The sequence below is a fragment of the Euphorbia lathyris genome, chromosome 8 (genome assembly GCF_963576675.1).
Source record: "Euphorbia lathyris chromosome 8, ddEupLath1.1, whole genome shotgun sequence".
Lineage (NCBI taxonomy): Eukaryota > Viridiplantae > Streptophyta > Magnoliopsida > Malpighiales > Euphorbiaceae > Euphorbia > Euphorbia lathyris.
The window spans coordinates 76,496,119-76,516,208 of record NC_088917.1 but is presented as its reverse complement, the minus strand read 5'-3'; the positions used below and the strand labels follow the sequence as shown (position 1 = coordinate 76,516,208).

Genomic DNA, 20,090 nt, shown 5'->3' with positions numbered 1-20,090 from the left:
TGTCTTGATGAGTCCCGACCATCTCTCTGGCCCTATCCTCTAAAACAGCTCGGGTAATGTTTATCATAACGTCAGGGGGTAGCTCATTGTCTATAGGAACGTTCCCTATCGGGTGATCCATTTTCTTGGTGAAATGTGTTTGTTATATCTTTAATTTTAATAAGGGGTTATGCATATGTATGTACATATGAGATAACATATGTGTGGCAAAACATCATGCAAGACTCTATTGTACCACATTTCTATTAATATATATGCATGAGTGAGTACCTAAACGTTTTTCTGAGAGGATGATTGCTATAGGTAGCTTTGGTCTAATTCTAACGGGTGGGTTCTCAAACCACTTTTTGATACTAACTCCCGAACCGGGTTTAGTAAAATCTTTCTCACCAAAACTTGGGGAGAAAGCAGTTTGAGTTGAGAACGTTTCACGGGCCTAACCAGGTTTCCCATGGCGGCGCCCCTACTTTGTTCTCACCTAAAATCCTAAAAAGGGTAAGACCAGAACCTGGCCTTTGAGTGTTCGGGTGATAGTGGGGATTATGATATGTACCGAACAATGTGATAAACATTTATATAAAAAATGACATAATAATAACAATAATGAAGATACCTCACATATATTAATAAAACAAATAAAACAAACAAGAAAATTAACACGAATCACATATTAAATTAGCTTGACAGTCCCCAGCGGAGTCGCCAGCTGTCGCTACCGGATTCTTCGAGCACAAACGCTGGGAGCTAAATCAGTTAATAGTTTTTCCTAATCAAAACTATTTTTTAGAGTCGCCACCGATGAGAATTAAGGCGTGATTGGACACCGGAAATGGTTGAATTTTAACGGATAAGGAGATCTGCGAAATAGAGATTTTTGGTTCGTTTGTCGGTTACGTGTAGGGAAGAAAAACTTGATTAATCACCCTGCCCCGCCCAAATATTGGTACTAAAAGATGTGATTTTTGTGTTAAATTCATTTGATTTACTTCGATTTTTATTAATACTTTTTTATGTATTTATTAATGTAAGAGTATAATTTTATTAATTTCGATAAACGTCTAATTCATGTTTCTATGATATAGGCACATGAATTAGTTCGTTTTTTAAATTTTATTACTTTTACCGCTCTTTACACCCCCATAACATGGACGTATAAATTGAGGTATTCCGTTTGAATTAATTTTATTTTTGAACCACTTTCATACCTCTATGATATAAAAGTATAAATCGATTCGCATTAACTTTGTTAGTTTCGTACACGTTTAACTTATATCCCTATAACATAGGGTTATAAATCAAGTCGTTTAATTTTAGTTAATTTTATTTTAACCGCTTTTTATACCCCTATGGCATAGACACATGAATCGGGTTGTTTGTTTTATTAATTATTTTATCTCGGACGCCCTCATATCCCTAAAACATAGGTGTACGAATCGAGCCGTTTTACTTAAATTTATTCGGACCGATTTTATACCTTTATGACATAGGCGTGTGATTATGGCAAAAATAAATAGTCTAAACTAAACGAAGTATAAACGGACCAATTGGTGAAATTTTAATGGAAATGAAATTAATAAAATGATGATCGCAAAAATTCATGTTTAAGAGTAAAACTAGTTAAATATATGAATAAACTAATTAGTTAAAAGTTGAATTAGAAAAAAAACAAACTTAAACTAAAAGAACCTAAGTTGATTAAATAAGAAAAATGAGTGGGACAGGAAGTGATCATGGAAATAACAGTGGTTAAAAGGAAAAACATAAACCACACAAAGCTATGTTTAATGTGTTTAGGCCCATAGTTTATTATATATCGATTTTTAGAGGGCCCAAACTCTTGATCCCCTAATATAAATAGTATCATATCTAGTCATTAACCTAGCCCCCTCATTTACTCTTTGGCCGACAGACACAGCTTGTCCCCTTCTAGACACACTATTCATCACCCCTAACCCACCTTTGCCTTTTCTCTAGTTTTATGGGCGAAACAGAGCTGAATCACTCCAATCTACCATGTCCACGGGGTTTACATATAGTTTGATAAGGTTTACCGACGGTTCGACCCCTTCGAAAGGCGGACAGCCACCGCCGGATCCTTGAAAGATCCGATCTACTCATGCATGTGATCCTTCCTAAGGTAAATCGCGTTTTTTTGTATTTTTTTCTGTTTGTGTTTGCTCTTTGCGTTTTTTCTAAGTTCTTTGCGGTTTTTTTGTATTTTTCTGTTTGTTCTAGCTAACTTCTCTTTGCATTTTTTGTGAGTTCTTTGAACTCGGATGCAGGTCTCGTGTCTGGTCGTGGATTTACTACGGACTTGGGGTATTTAGATGCAACATTTTGCTTTGCAGCTCTCTTGGGGTTTTTGGCAAAAAGATCCTTTGTGGAAAAGAAAAAAAAGGCTCCTTTTTTACAGTTCTGTACAATGAGGGGTTCAAGTTCTGATCTTGACTGTTTAAAACTACAAAAAAACATTGTTATTTTATGATTCTTTTTATTGGTGTTCCTTTTCCTAATGTAGAGTGAGGAGATGAAGAGAATAAAAATGTTAAAGGAAAGGGCTTTTCCAGAAAAAAGGGCAGGACTTTCAGATCTGGAAAGTTCTCCTTTTTTCTTGAATGAACCCTAAGTGTGATAAAAGGGTGGACCTTTACAGACAAAAAATGAGAGGGCTTTCAGATCTGGAAAGTAGAACCTATTTTCCAGATCTTTCAGTCTTGTTCTTATTGTTTTTGAAGTTTCAGAAGATTATTCTATCAACCAAAGTTTTAATGAACAATATCTGTTATAAAAAGCATAGATTTTTACAGATAAAAAAGGCCAGAACTTTAGATATGGACAGTTTTAGGTAGTTTGGATCATTTAATAACTATAAATACTATAAAAGCGTAGATTTTTACAGATAAAAAAAAAGGTAGGTGTAGACACCGAGTCGGAGGACCTGTGACGAAAACCCACGACAAACGGCTAAAGCGGTTGATTCTATTAGTTAGGAAATTTAAAAATCAAAGGGAAACTCGGAGAGACGGCATGTGATAGTCCCGCTAACAAATTCAGCGTCTCCTGAGTGAGGTCGAGCATGTTCATCGTCGTGTCGATATATGAGAGGGCTTCGAAAGTCGGACGTTAGTCGACGAGTGACCAGTGTCGCTCCCGGCGATAATCGTCGTTACGTAAATAACGGCGCACGACACGTCGAATGCCTGTCCGATGGGCCGGGTGTCGAACGTCGCCCGTCGGACGACGGGCGTCGCTCGTCGAGCATTGGGCGCAGCCTGAGGCACGTCGACATCGCCTGACGTTCGATGGGCGGACGCCCCGCGGCGTCGGGCGGACGCCCAACGTTCGTTGGGCGGACGCCCGACGAGGTTGGGCGAACGCCCGACGAGGTTGGGCGTCCGCCCGACGGCTGTTGGGCGCGCGCCCAATGTGGTTGGGCGCAACAGTTGGACGTTCTTATTGGGGTTTAGTGTCCTATAGACAATTGTTCTAGGATACAAACTTAATGTAAATGAATTGTTTTTATATCATTTGTTTCATGAGATATATGTTTTATAACTATATAAAGGCAATCTCTTTTAAGCACTAAATAAAGTCTAATAAAAGGAAATCCGTAAGTTTATTTAAAGTGATTATAAAGTGTTCATACAAGCATGAAGTGAGACAAAACTTTATAGTAAACTGATAAACTTAAAACCACCCCAAGTCAAGTGATATGTTTGGGATTGACATATCACTGTTGAGACTTGTATGTAACAATGTCTTCTGTCCGACAGAAAGCTGATCTCACAAGCTTCATATATACAGATATCCGGACAATTACATAGATCCGATGAAACGTTGTTCATTAGGATTGGGGATCCGATTTGAGATAACAGGATGGGTAGATTCATCCTTGTCACCTGTTCATCTCATTGGTATTAATAGGTATAACTAATCCTCAGACTCAAAGGAATATTAATTGGTATTCTGGATTACGGAATGTGATGCTTTGACTCTGGTGTAACACGATCCTTAACAGAGATGACTCTGGGGTGTGAACAGTAGACGTTATGTATCACAGGAAGTAATTGCGGAGTCGTTATATATTGGATTGAGCATTTATCACTCCCGATAAATAGGAGATACATCCATGGATCGCTTGTGGAAGACTCGACTCTAAATCCTTGCAAGGTGATAGCTTAAGAGTAAGAAATACAGATTTCACTTAACCTATCTTTTTGAGTTGACTCGGCCTATACAAGTAAAACGAACGTCTCGCTATATGTGACTTGACATCACTCATAGTCATAAGATTCAGTTCAAGGATGTAGTTGATAAAGGATCGAATTATACTGTAACTAATACGGAAAGGTTAACGACAGAATCAACCTGTCTTCTTATAGCTCTGGGGGAATGATTACGGACTTGCTAATCACATACTCTGTACATCATTCCGTTATGCAAAGATTAAATATAATTCTTTGAAAATTAATTTAATAACGTTGCATACGGCTAGAAGCAATAAGAACCTAATGGATCACACATAAGACTTGGAACCTAAAAGAGAGATAGATGTTAATTAATTGATAGAAGCCTAATTGAGCCCAATAAGGCCCATGGACATAAGGGGGTCGAAATTCATGTAGTGGCATACATGAATAGTTAATTTGATTTTGTTAATCCTAATTAGATTAGGAATATGAATTAAATTAATTAAGAGATAATTAAGTTAGGAGTTTTAATTAGATTAATATACTCCCATTATTATCCAATAAGGTTATTATTATTATCCTTAATATATTAGATATATAGTGAGATAATAATTAGGAATTCTATTCCGAATGAAATTCCTATTCAGTAACCTAATTCTATCTAACTATGGATTAGATACAAGAGATTATAAATACCCCTTCCCTTGAGATTTTCGAAATCCAAGCAAGCCATACCCTACTTGTGATTTTCGAAATTCACCTAGTCCAAGAGAGAGAAAATTTGACACCCCTAGTTCGAGGACGAGATTTCTCTACGGCTTCGTTTGATCAATTGATTTTCATCTATTTCTTTTATCCTTGATCTTGTGTTGATTAATTAGAGGCAATCTACTTTGGTTGCTATTCAACGGTTGATACTAAATTAATCTTCCCGTGTTTTATTTCGTGTTTGGGAACTCGAAGAAGAAAAACAAACAAAAGGGAGAAATTCGTTTTACTACTCCTACATCAGGTCAGTTCACGATTTCGCGGATTCCCGGAGATTGAACCGTCGGATTGTCGCGATTTTTGGACAGGAGCTTCTAGACATATTCTTCCACGTTTCCACCGAGGGATTGTCGTTCGGAGGTCTGGAAGGTCTGTTTCGGATAGGGGCAGATTGGTAGACAGTTTCTATCTCTTTTGAAGTTGTGGGCACTTCATTAACAACGGTAGATTGATCATCAAGAGGTAATTCTTCTTATCCCTCTTTATATGAAATAACGGTTAACGGATCTTGTGGTTTATGGAAATAGGTTAAAATTTTTATATTTCCGTTGCTATACCTTAGCCTAATTTCCAACAGTTCTCCCAACCAAAGTTGGGCGTTCGGCCAACTATTTTGGACGTGCGCCCAATGTGATAAAAAACACCGAAAAATCATAACTCGTGGGATCAACCGACTTCAGCTGTCAATACCGATCTTGAGGTATTATCCGAGGACTAGACTCGTTTTATTTATTTATTTTATTTATTCTATTCATTTATTTATTTTTAGGATATAGTTTTATTTATTTATTTAGTTATTTATTTATCACGTTTATTTACTTTTCTGCGTTTATTTAATTCCCGTCTCGTATTAAACAAATGTTTTTGTTTTAAATAAAAAAACCCTCGTTTTGACATCCCAACACGAACCGTGACCCGATTTGAGGGTAGTTCGGGATCAAAACGTTGTAATTATAAATTTTAAAAATATTTCCAAATAACGTTTTGAAATAAAACATCATTTTAGGAGTCTCCGTTATTGACTATGATCCAATTTTGGTAGTTCGGAGACCCAAAACGATAGAATAGATTAGATTTAAAGTGCTTGAATAAAAAGTTAGGTGCTGTTTCTGTAATTCTGCCATTTTCTATCGCTAAAGGTTGTTTACCGACGGATTTTCCGTCGGTAAATCTGCTGGAACTTTAAAAAGCCCATTTTTGAACATTGTTCTTACCTTTTTGGAATTGATTCTTATATATGTATATATATAACTATGTAATATGTTTATCAAAATTATTTTTGGGTATATAATTATTAAATACTAATTATTCATCTATTTATTCTTTATTTTGATATCATTTATATTAAATTAGCTTTGGTAAATTATATGTATATATATATGTATAGTTTTTATGGTTTTTTTTGGGATAATCAATAGATGATGTTGGGGGTATTAAACCTTGGTTTAGAGTTTATTAGGTAAAAACTATTTTGGATTAAATGTTGTTTTTCTATGAATTTTGTTCATTGTTGTACTTAATTTTAACTTGGATAAAAGTATATTATATCTAATAGTATTTTCATCATTATTTTTACCTATTAATATGTACTATTTTCTCCATTTGGGTTTAATGGGTATTATTACTCATTTTTATGTATATATATATATATATATTTCAAATGTATTTAGGGTGGAGTTTGGATTTAATGTGTTTATTATTGTAATTGTGTTTAAGTAAGGAGTAAATTGAGTGAAAAAGGGAAAAATAAACCACAAAAGAGATTTTAACTTGATTATTTAAACTAATGGTTTCTAGAGGTTCCTAATGTAATTAAAAGATTTCTCCTTAATTCTTTATCATTTTCAAAACGATTTCTTAAATATCACGTTTTAAAACCTTAATCCGTTCCAACGACGGATTAAGCGAGCCTTGTAATTAAAATTGTTTCTTTTAATTGTAAATAATAGAGTTTTGAATCGTTTTCCCAACTAAACGGTTTTGTACAAAAATAAATGGACTTGTATGCTTAATCACGTTTTTTTGGTTAAAATTTCTTGTTCAAACGTTTTCAAATGCTCGAGTCGTTCCAACGGCAATTCGAGTGGATATCATGTAAATTAACAGGGTTTTGAAACGTACCTAAATCGTTCCAACGGCGATTAAGGTACGAACCGTGTAAATAAGTTCGTTTTTGAGGAGATGAAGAGAATAAAAATGTTAAAGGAAAGGGCTTTTCCAGAAAAAAGGGCAGGACTTTCAGATCTGGAAAGTTCTCGTTTTTTCTTGAATGAACCCTAAGTGTGATAAAAGGGTGGACCTTTACAGACAAAAAATGAGAGGGCTTTCAGATCTGGAAAGTAGAACCTATTTTCCAGATCTTTCAGTCTTGTTCTTGTTGTTTTTGAAGTTTCAGAAGATTATTCTATCAACCAAAGTTTTAATGAACAATATCTGTTATAAAAAGCATAGATTTTTACAGATAAAAAAGGCCAGAACTTTAGATTTGGACAGTTTTAGGTAGTTTGGATCATTTAATAACCATAAATACTATAAAAGCGTAGATTTTTACAGATAAAAAAGGTAGGACTTTTTGAAGCTTTAATGGATTATCTCTAGAACCTAGAGACTTTCCATTAAGGTTTCAAAAGATCCGAAAGTTTCATAAAAGAAGAGAGTGGAGAGGACACTAAATGACAAATAACAGGAGGGAAACAGAAAGTATTACAAGAAAAGAAATAGTTATTACCTGGTGGATGGAGATATTAAATGAAGAGAAGCACAGTGGGTTTTTGGCTCTTTCCAGTTACTTCTTCTGTCTCCTTCTCAACCCTCTTCTGTCCTGGGTCCCTCAGCTCAAGTGGGCTCTTTTTATAGAGACTTGGGTAATTAATTAAGGACTTAATAAGATGTTAATACAGTCTAATTAGAATTGATTTAGATTTGTGCCTTGATTAGTGAGTGCCAACTTATTAGAATGGATTTGGGCTTGGGTCCTGGATTTGGGCTTCATGCTTTGGGGTCATTAGTTGTAAATATGTAAATTATGGATAAACTTTTATTTACTTCATGTATTTCATATTTTTTTTTGTTAAGAATAACAACATAAAAATTAATTGCTATTTTATAACTAGATAACACGTGTTTATATTTTGAATATAATTCTATCAAATAAAATTAAACATCGTTTCATTCATATTTAATCAAAGAAATGACATTCCTTTAATTAATAATGGTCATCCTAATCAATCGACTTAATCTTTATAACATAAACATTCAACCGATTATAGAGATTTTATATAATTTCAGTTCCTTTTCGCAAATATTAGTTATTTAGTAAATATCTATAATAAAAATGTTTATGAAATAAATTGGTTAAAAAATGTAAAATTACTAAAAAATGAGAAATTACTCCGGACAAAATGGGTATCTACACATCTTATGTATACATTGCTTCAAAAAAAAACAAATAGTTGCTGCTACATACATTGCCCCCAAAACATAAACACTCCTGTTTCATTTCAGTGATCTCAGTTCCCTGGTTGAGAAGACGAATTTCAAGAAAAGAACATCTCTTGCATCTTCGAGCATGATTGCAAATCAAAGACAGTCGAGTCTGTCTGCAAGGGCTACAAAGACAATCAAGTCCAAATCGGTAAGATACTCTGATCCAAAACTATGATCACCTTTAGCATGTTGATTCATTAACAAAGGTACCAACCAGTAGATTTAAAATGACTGATACAAAAAAATAGGAGAGTCCTAACTTAAAGGTGTGAGCCATACAATTCACAGCCTGATTTGTGAGTTCCCAAATATAGTTAGTGAAACAAAACTGTTATTGAGAGTTAATTTTAGAAACAGTAGGAAACAATCCAAATAGTAAACCTAGCACTAAATTCCAATCCTACTTCAAAGTAATTTGTGTTTGAAGTGTAACAATGCAGGCCTGAAGTAGAAGTTCTTACATGCACTTATATGTGATAGATGCAATTGCAAACTTTACTAACATCAATCACGGTTAGCTGGTGTATGCACCGAGTCAGAGGACATATGAAGAAAACCCGCAATTCACGGTTGAGACGATTGATTCCACTAATCCGGAAATTTTTAAATAAAAAGTCAAATTGATAATGAGGAAAAGAAAAATTGCGGAGAACGATGATTGCGAGTCGCACGAGCAAACTCAATTTCTGCCGAAAAATGTTCCAAATAAGACACAATATCATAGTGAATAGATTATAGATCAACCTTATAATAAATATAGAAATAAAAGATAAAGGTTAAAATAAAAGAAAAGGGAAACAGGAAAAAAAGAACATTCAAATTTATAATAATATTAATATTAGCATAAAAATGGTAATATTAAATAAATAGAAGACATTCAAATGAATTCAGAACTTTCTCTTATCGCAGGCACTGAGTGAGTATCACCATGTGGAGCCTTACCTCCAATTGTACTCTAACCATGTGTGGCACGTTATCTACACACACTGAGCCAGTGTAGTCACATGGGGAGTGCTTGGTAGGAGACTTATAAAAAGAACAGGTGCTGCATCTTATGTATATGTTAAGCCCAAAATATACCTAAAATATCATTAATATTTACATTCAGTTTTGCTATGAAATCGTGCTATTTATATCTATTTAGAGTACTTTTACGTCCAAATATGTTTCTTTCATGCAAGGTACCTAAATATTTGGTAAAATCTAAATAGGAGCGAAAACAGATCAAAAACGAAGGAAAAACCCTACGAAAAGAGTCAAAGACGAAGAAAAACGAATGCACCAATACAAGAGACGGGAACGAAGTCCGAAACGGGAGAAAATATTCCGAATCTCGGCAGGGATTCTGGAATCTCGATAGAGATTCCAGGTCGCTACCGAGATTCCCTATTCTTGGTCGCGACGCTCCAAATCCTGTCACTTCACCTTTCCATTCTGAACACTTAAAATTGATCCCCGAATCTCGACCGAGATTCTGGAATCTCGGTAACTTCAGAAATTCCTACAGCACTCATTTCACATGTTTAAATTCTAAGAAACACGTTCGTTCGGGTGGATAGAAACGTCTCTTCGCAGCGGATACGACCCTTCACAACAGACACGACCTTTCAACATCTATAAATAAAGTATTGATTTTAGAGTTGAAAAAGAGTTAGATTTGGAAGATTAGTGCAGAAGTTATGCAGAAACTCTGACTCAGAAATGAGTTAGAGATTAGATTTCATTTTTGTAAAGCAATCTTGCCGTACACAAGTTGTTTATTAATTAATTACAAACACAGTAGCATTTAGATTTAGATTAAGATCTGTATATATTAGTTTACATTTTGATAGTAGAAGTACCCGTCTCTATTCCGAAGATTCAGCGAGAAGATTAAGTAGCAGATTCGACCCCGGAGCCTGACAAACTCTAAAACGAGGTTTGAGGAAAGGATTGACGACCCGGAACTCTAATGTCGTTCGAATGCTTCCATGCTTTTTATTCTATGTAAACTTGTATCAAATTCATACTTCATCTAATAAAGTTCATGCAATTCAATGTATTTTTATGTAGCACTTCTGTAATTGATCCGAAGTGAGTTCTGGTGTTTTCATTAAAACGTAGTTAAATTCAACATCTTTACAAGGAAACTTTATTGAACACTTGGGCAAATTCATTCTTACAATCGATATGATCGTTAGGTCGGCTTATCGGAAGTAAGAATGAATTTGGTTAAGGTAGCAATCTAACCCGACCGTAGGAGGATTGTCTGCGGTTCAAAGCCTTTTAATTGAAGGAGTTTACGTTATTACACTTTTATAATTTATACAAAGTTTAAAGTTGTTTTCTTTGCTTAATGCAAATGAACACAATTAATCTCTTATTTTAAACACTAAATGTTTCTGTTTTGTAATTCATACTCAAAACATAATTGATTTCTAACATTCTACATATATTCTAATCTAATTCTTATTAATTCAATCTCAAAACCAAATCCAATTAAACGATTTTCCATATTATAAACCTAAAACGTGAATCAAACTGAATTAAAATAAGTTTTCGTTAAAAAGCGTTCTCTGTGGGATCGATATCTTTTTATTACTACAAGCGAAACCGTGCACTTGCGGAAATCGCTCAACAAGGCGCCGTTGCTGGGGAACGCCAAATTTTTTTTAAAAAATTTATATTTTTCGTGTTTTATTCCGAACCTTGGTTTATAATATATGTATTTATTTATTTTATAGTTTTTATTATTTATTGAGGATGGTCACTAGGACTAAATCCTCGTTGTTATTTAACGTTTGCATTTAGATGTTTGCAGATAAAAAAAAATTCAAGTTTTTTTCAAAGATAACCTGGAGATTTGATTATCAATGAAATTCACAGAAGGAGTCTACAGAAAAGAAATTAAGCATGCATATACATCAGAAGGAAAAGAAAATTTTATGAAACAGGATGTCAGACGTGACAGATGATTTTTCCAGAAAATTTACCTTTTCCCAAACACCTTTAACCCTTTTCTATAAACTTAGCCCTTCACCAAAACATCATATCTCTTTGTTAAGAAAATATCAATTCCTACACTCAACCCAAATAATTTCCCTTTATATCACTTCCTTAAACACCTACATCTATCTCTCTAAGAAATCACCATGGAAACTCTTCTCAGACAGATATATCAGAAGTAGGATGAAATTATCTTATCTGCCAGGAAGGAATTGTATACTTTTAATTTAGTTTTGAAAATTTCGGTTCATGTGCGTAGTTTTTTGTTCGTGGCCAGAACTAGAAGTTCGGGCATTCAACCGAAATCATTAGATCCTTAAATTGAGAAAATGCTAAAAAAGAAAGCGCTTAAAAAAATGCTAAAAAAAGAAGAAAAAAAGAAGAAAAAAATATAATAAGAATTTCAAAGTTTGGGATACAGTTCTACTTTTTAATTCTCAGTTGAAATTATTTCCAGGTAAGTTAAAATGGACAAGACCATATTTAGTTGATAAAAATATTTTGAATATGAATGAGCTCCAATTCAAGCAATTGAATTTGTGAACAAGTTCTTTGAAAATTAATTCGTTTAGTTTTCATTTTTTTAAATTTTCATTCTTCTTATTTCTTGTTCATAATTTTTATGTTTATTAATTTTTAGTTTAATTTATTTTTGTTTTATTTTTATTTCATAAGTTTGATTTATGTATAAACAGGTTTTATTCAATAAAAATTATTTAAAGTCATGTTTCTAAATTAGTTTTCAGGAAATTAATAGGTATTTGTGAAATTTCAGGAATCTCAGTTGAGATTTTAGGAATCTCAGTTGAGATTCTAGGGATTAAATTATTCAAGGAAAGGGAGGCAAATTTTCTGATCTTACCGAGAATATATATTCTCGGCCGAGATCCACAATTAGGGGTTTCGACGCCTGATTTCCAAAAGGAAATTAGCATGTCGCGACCGAGATTAGCCAATCTCGGTCGCGACATGGGCGTATATCAGACCTGTATTCTTTCTTTTCTTCTTCAGTTCATGCACCATTGTTGAAAATTTTGAAAAATTGAGTTTCTTCATATCCAAATGGTGTGAATTTACACATTTTTCATTCCAACAGACACATTGATTTGTCCTGGATTAACTATAAATAATTAGAGAGGATCAGAATACTTTTACTTCCCATTTTTTTTCATCTCTATCAGACTATTTTGATTTCTTCTCAATTATTCAGACCTTTTCCAAAACGTTACAGACACCTTTTTCCTTATTCACCAAACATGACTACCTCTCTTAAATCTTCCAAGAAAAATGTTTCTGCACGCACCAAGCATACTGATATGTCAGAACGCTACGGAGCACCATTCCCTATTTATAATTATGATGAAGGAATGTATGTGTTGGGCGACATTTTCCTAGGCAACACAGTTAATTCCTCAAAAAAAAATCTTCATGGAGGGATTAGTTGCCGCATCACGTTCTAAGAACAGAAAAATTGGATACGGGAATATAATATGTGGAATTATTTTAGGAACCAGACACATTGTTTCGGTTCCATGGACTGATAAAGAACCATTCCCTATCCTTGACTATGAATTCCTGGAAAGTGAGGGATCTGTCCAGAGAATTTTCCGAGATGGCCCACGATTTCTTTCTGCGGCAGAAAGATAGATCTTCGTGCAAGCGAAGATTGATCGTTATCGGGTTATGCAAATCTTAATTCAATGGGATGAGCTTTTAGTTTAGATTGATTTGTTTTGATTAATTTTAATCTATTTATTTGTTTCTGTATATAGGGTTGTTTTTTATTTTCCTTGTATATATGTTCTTATTGATTTATGTAAATATGTGTTCCTGCAATAAAAATTCAATTCATTTCATACTTTAATCTTATGTTCTGGTTTATGTCTGTTAAAATTTATACACTATTAGCAAATGAATCTGTACATATATATATGCTAATAAGTTATAAATCATTATTAACTATTGAACATGATAGTGAATTTTCATTTTAAATTAAATCATCAAGTTTACTTTTTAGTTGTTGATTCATTTATGTTAACCATGCTAAATTATTTAACATATATCAGTATGCACTTATCAAAATGAAACAGTATATCTTTTCACATGAATATGTATATCATGTTTGAATACATCTGTGTCAATTTAATTATTTCACATACATTGCAAATACCTAAACTTTAATATGATTACATGATTACTCGTATTTAAGAGTTGATATACATTCCCTATTCATTTATTACCACTTAGAAGATTAATTTCCATTCAATGCTTGTTCATTTAAACTTATGTGAATTAATGAACATTGATTATACATTAACTCTATTTAAGGCTTTAATTGTTTCATTACTCCGAATTTAATAAGGATAAACCTTTGGTTTTCCTTGTATTTAATGTTTTAATTTGTGTTTTTTGAGTTTCAGGTATACATTTACTTAATTATAAGACATATTTACCCAGAAAAATTGCACAAACGGAGTTTTTACGCGCAATTAGTCGCAGCCAAACACAGATTCTCGACCGAGAATTTAACTTCTCGGTAGGTTCAGCGAAACACAAGTTTTCAGAAGGGAATTCCTCCCTGGAAACACCATGTCGCGACCTGTAGGGGGGGTTTGAGTCCGATTTTTGACAAAAATTAAGCTTTTCCTGTTCCTACACTACTTCCTAACACCTAAATTCATACCTATACATACCTATCACTTACACACACATTACATCAATTCTATTTCAAACACATTTTCTTCTTCCACAATTAATTCCACACCATATCACCTTTACTTTTTACCAAAGTTTTCACCTACTCCTCTCTTTTTCTATCTTTTTACACACATTTTCTATTTTATTTCTCTCTTAAAATTCAAAATTTTATACACCATGCCTGGTCCTAAGGTTACTCACATGCTTCCCACTTCAACCTCCAATCAGTTGAGTTGTTTCTTCGTGACCACATTCGACTTTATTTCATATGAGGGAGGGAAGCGGTATATGCACTCTTTTGGGCAAAATTCAAGTTTCAGATATTCAGTTTTGGATTTTGCTACAGAAGATTACATTTTGGATTTCAGTTCCAATTTATGAAGTTGGGGATGAAGAGATGAGTATTTGGTTTAGATATCATGCAGAACAATTTATTATTAAGCCCATAAATTTTCAAACCAATCTGGTTTGGACATATTTTGCCTAGATTAGATGAATTTAATTCCAGGCACACTTCTAGCAAGCTCATTAAGGATAATAGTAATTTCTATTTCAATAAATTTTTATCCTATTTTCTTTTTGAATGTTAAAAGGTAAAGGGTTCCAAGTCCGGATTTATTTGTTCGTTTTGGATTACATCTTTAAGGGTTTCGTGGTAGATTAACATTGGAATGCTTTTTGCCAATTATGTCCATGTTTCTGTTTCAACCACTAAGCAAGTTACTATGCGTACTTTGATTACGAGTCTTGTTTTGGATGCTACGAGTATCATGGAGTAGTTTTCAATCACTTACTCCTAATTATTTTCCGATATTGGATTATGCCGCAATTCTACACATTCATTTAATGGTTAGCCAATGTTGGCTGGTTTTGCAAGCTTCAATGTTGGTACTTCAAGTTCACATGGTAATGTTAATGAGCAAGCGAATTTTGGTGGGGATGACGATATGTATTAAAAGGGTGCGATGGAGGAGCGTGTTGAAGCCCAAACACAAGCACAAGAGCATGTTGAGGAAGAGCACAATGTTGATCAAGTTCATTTGCAATAAATTTTGAACCAAATGCATGCACACAACCGGCAAATGAATTTGCGGTTCAACGATATTGTGGAGAACAAACAAGAGACGAGTTCACGATTAAATGAGGTGGATGCTTATATCCATACTTTGAGGAGAGAGCACACGTCAACCCGATGCCGGTTATTATCAGTTTTCCGTCGTCAAGGAGTCGTGCCTACGCCGTCTCCACCGAGTTCACCTTCACCAAGAATAGGTTTTATCTTATCTTTTCTCAACTCATTTATCTTTTTGTGTTGTTTTTACTTAAGTTTGGTACATTTTCAAATTTATTATATTATGTTGGATGATTAAATTTCATATTTCTCTATCTTATTTCGTATGCTTTATTTTCGTACAATTTTTCGTGTTTTATCAATTTTTGCACCAATGAGGACATGGTCCAAATTAAGTGTGGGAGGAGATATTGCATATATCGTTTTATTTTTAGTACGAATGAATGCAACGAATAAGAATAAATGACATCCATATTAACATAAATGCATGTTAATAAATTTTTAAGCAACATTTTTCAAAATGCAACAATTGTTTTATGCAAATGCAACACATTTTGCAACGTTATTTTCCAAAAATGATATTATTTTATAAGCATTATTTTTATTAACTTTACATTTTTCATATGTTTAAAAAATATTTAACTTATGATTATTTTTAGGTTATCATTATCGTTAGAAATAAACTTTCTATACGGGCAAGATTATTTCAAAACTTTTTACGAATCTCCGATACGATTTTAAGTAAAATTGTCTCGAGTAAATGTATTTAAGTAAAAAATTCTTTATTCTCAATCTCTATTTTATATCATGAAATTCATGATACAATAAATCTTATTTTAAATTTTCAATTAGGTTTATAGGCATTAAATTGAACTAACAATTTTTTAGCTCGGTTTGATTTCGTCTTACATTAACTCCAATTGAAGTTTTTAAGGAAACTTTAGCCATAATACATGTTGAATTTTAAGTCAATATAGGATGAATGTGCTATCTTTCTTTTTCCAATCTACAAATTTAATTTTATATTTCATATTAATTAAATCAATTAGACGCATTCTTAACTTTTGGCCGCGATTGAGACCAACCTTATCACAATCGAGGTATGAAAGGGAAGAAAATTAAGTATCGTTTACTTTTGGCCACGATTGCGACCACCCTTATCACAATTGAGGTATGGAAGGAACGTTAAAAGCAAAAATTAAGTTTAAAGTAACGATTGCATCCACCCATGGCATGGTCGGTACCTCTTAAGCAAACACAAATAAAATGCATATAAAGTTACGATCAAGACCACCCTTATCTTGGGCGTAACTAAGCAAATAAATTAACCTAAGTACTTAATTCATTTAATACAATTCATATAATAGTTTAGGTTTGGGAAAGGAAATTTTGTGCTTTGAAATGCCTTGAGACGAAAGACTCAATAACATGCGTGCTTATACCGTCCCGAATACTTCAATTTAAAAATGAAAATACAAAGACGAATGATATATCGCCTTTATACTAGTTAGTTTGATATTTTGCGTATAAATTTGCCATGTGAAGTTAATCTTTTCGGCTTAACTAATTTAAAAAGGAATACAAAGATATATGTTTTATTTTCATAAAGAGATTAGTTAAAGGATAAATTCAGTGAAATTTTGCTCGGGACTAGCAAAAGATTAAGTGTGGAGATTTGTTAAGCCCAAAACATACCTAAAATATCATTAACATTTACATCAATTTTGCTATGAAATCGTGCTATTTATATATATTTAGAGTACTTTTACGTCCGAATATGTTTCTTTCATGCAAGGTACCTAAATATTTGGTAAAATCCAAATAGGAGCGAAAACATATCAAAAATGAAGGAAAAACCCTACGAAAAGAGTCAAAGACGAAGAAAAACGAACGCACCAATACAAGGAGACGGGAACGAAGTCCGAAACGGGAGAAAATATTCCGAATCTCAGCAGGGATTCTGGAATCTCGGTAGAGATTCCAGGTCGCGACCGAGATTCCCTATTCTCGGTCGCGACACGCCAAATCCTGTCACTTCACCTTTCCGTTTTGAACACTTAAAATTGATCCTCGAATCTCGGTCGAGATTCTAGAATCTCGGTAACTTCAGAAATTCCTACAGCACTCATTTCACATGTTTAAATTCCAAGAAACGCGTTCGTTCGGGTGGATAGAAACGTCTCTTCGCAGCGGATACGAACCTTCACAACGGACACGACCTTTCAAACACGACTCTTCAACATCTATAAATAAAGTATTGATTTTAGAGTTGAAAAAGAGTTAGATTTGGAAGATTAGTGCAGAAGTTATGCAGAAACTCTGACTCAGAAATGAGTCAGAGATTAGATTTCATTTTTGTAAAGCAATCTTGTCGTACACAAGTTGTTTATTAATTAATTACAAACACAGTAGCATTTAGATTTAGATTAAGATCTGTATATATATTAGTTTGCATTTTGGTAGTAGAAGTACCCGTCTCTATTCCAAAGATTCAGCGAGAAGATTAAGTAGCAGATTCGACCCCAGAGCCTGACAAACTCTAAAATGAGCTTTGAGGAAAGGATTGACGACCCGGAACTCTAATGTCGTTCGAATGCTTCCATGCTTTTTATTCTCTTTAAACTTGTATCAAATTCATACTTCATCTAATAAAGTTCATGCAATTCAATGTATTTTTATGTAGCACTTCTGTAACTGATCCGAAGTGAGTTCTGGTGTTTTCATTAAAACGTAGTTAAATTCAACATCTTTACAAGGAAACTTTGTTGAACACTTGGGCAAATTCATTCTTACAATCGATATGATCGTTAGGTCGGCTTATCGGAAGTAAGAATGAATTTGGTTAAGGTAGCAATCTAACCCGACCGTAGGAGGATTGTCTGCGGTTCAAAGCCTTTTAATTGAAGGAGTTTACGTTATTACACTTTTATAATTTATACGAAGTTTAAAGTTGTTTTCTTTGCTTAATGCAAACGAACACAATTAATCTCTTATTTTAAACACTAAATGTTTCTGTTTTGTAATTCATACTCAAAACATAATTGATTTCTAACATTCTACATATATTCTAATCTAATTCTTATTAATTCAATCTCAAAACCAAATCCAATTAAACGATTTTCCATATTATAAACCTAAACCGTGAATCAAACTGAATTAAAATAAGTTTTCGTTAAAAAGCGTCCTCTGTGGGATCGATATCTTTTTATTACTACAAGCGAAACCGTGCACTTGCGGAAATCGCTCAACAGTATACATTGGTTCAAAAAAAAATAGTTGCTACTACATACATTACCCCCAAAACGAAATAAAAAATAAAGGTTAAAATAAAAGAAAAGAGAACAGGAAAAAGAATTTTCAAATTTATAATTATATTAATATTAGCATAAAAATGGTAATATTAAATAAATAAAAGACATTCAAATGAATTCAGAACTTCTCTTATCGCAGGCACTGAGCGAGTGTCATCACGTGAATCAAAGATAAAGGTTAAAATAAAAGAAAAGAGAACAGGAAAAAGAAAATTCAAGTTTATAATAATATTAATATTAGCATAAAAATGGTAATATTAAATAAATAAAGAACATTCAAATGAATTCAGAACTTTCTCTTGTCGCAGGCAATGAGCGAGTGTTAATACGTGGAGCCTTACTTCCAATTCCACTCTAACCATGTGTGGAACATTATCTACACGCACTGAGCCAGTGTAGTCATGTGGAGAGTGCTTGGCATGTGACTTATAAAAAGAACAGTTGCTGCATCTTATGTATACATTGCTTCAAAAAAAAAAAAAAACAGCTGCGGCTACATACATTGCCCCCAAAACATAAACACTCCTGTTTCATTTCAGTGATCTCAGTTCCCTGTTGGAGAAGATGAATTTAAAGAAAAGAACAATTGTTGCAGCTTCGAGCATGACTGCAAATCGAAGACAATCGAGTCCGTCTGCAAGGGCTATAAAGACAGTCAAGTCCAAATCGGTAGGATACTCTGATCCAAAACTATGATCACCTTTAGCATGTTGATTCATTAACAAAGGCAGCCAACCAGTAGATTTAAAATGACCAATACAAAAAATAGGAGTCCTAACTTAAAGGTGTGAGTCATACAATTCATAGCCTGATTTGTGAGTTCCCAAATAGAGTTAGTGAAACAAAACTGTTATTTTAAGTTAACTTCAGAAACAGTAGGAAACAATCCAAATAGTAAACCTAGCACTAAATTCCAATCCTACTTCAAAACAATCTGTGTCTGAAGTGTAATAATGCAGGCCTAAATTAGAACTGCTTACATGCACATATATGTGATAGATGCAATTGCAAACTTTACTAACATCAATCACAGTTAGCTGGTGTGGACACCGAGTCGGAGCACCTATGAAGAAAACCCGCGATAAACGGTTGAGACGGTTGATTCCACTAATCCGAATTTTTTTTAATAAAATGTTAAATTGATAAAGAGGAAAACAAAAATCGCGAAGAACGATGATTGCGAGTTCCACGCGCAAACTCGGGTTCTCCCAAAAAATGTTCCAAATAAGACACAATATCATAGTGAATAGATTATAGATCAACATCATAATAAATATAGAAATCAAAGATAAAGGTTAAAATAAAAGAAAAGAGAAACAGGAAAAAAGAACATTCAAATTTATAATAATATTAATATTAGCATAAAAATGGTAATATTAAATAAATAAAGGACATTCAAATGAATTCAGAATTTTCTCTTATCGCAGGCACTGACCGAATATCACCACGTGGAGCCTTACCTCCAATTGCACTCTAACCATGTGTGTCACGTTATCTACATGCACTGAGTGAGTGCAGTCACCTGGGGAGTGCTTGGTACGAGACTTATAAAAAGAACAGTTGATGCATCGTATGTATACA

The 20,090-nt window shown here is 33.5% G+C and overlaps 1 long non-coding RNA gene across 1 annotated transcript; it reads left to right on the top strand.

The window, feature by feature from the left end:
- The first annotated feature begins 1,870 nt into the window (after window positions 1-1,870).
- LOC136203154 (uncharacterized) lies at window positions 1,871-2,513 on the top strand. Its single transcript, XR_010674722.1, has 2 exons — window positions 1,871-2,137; window positions 2,283-2,513. It is a non-coding gene; the product is annotated as an uncharacterized lncRNA (long non-coding RNA).
- The last annotated feature ends 17,577 nt before the right edge of the window (window positions 2,514-20,090 follow it).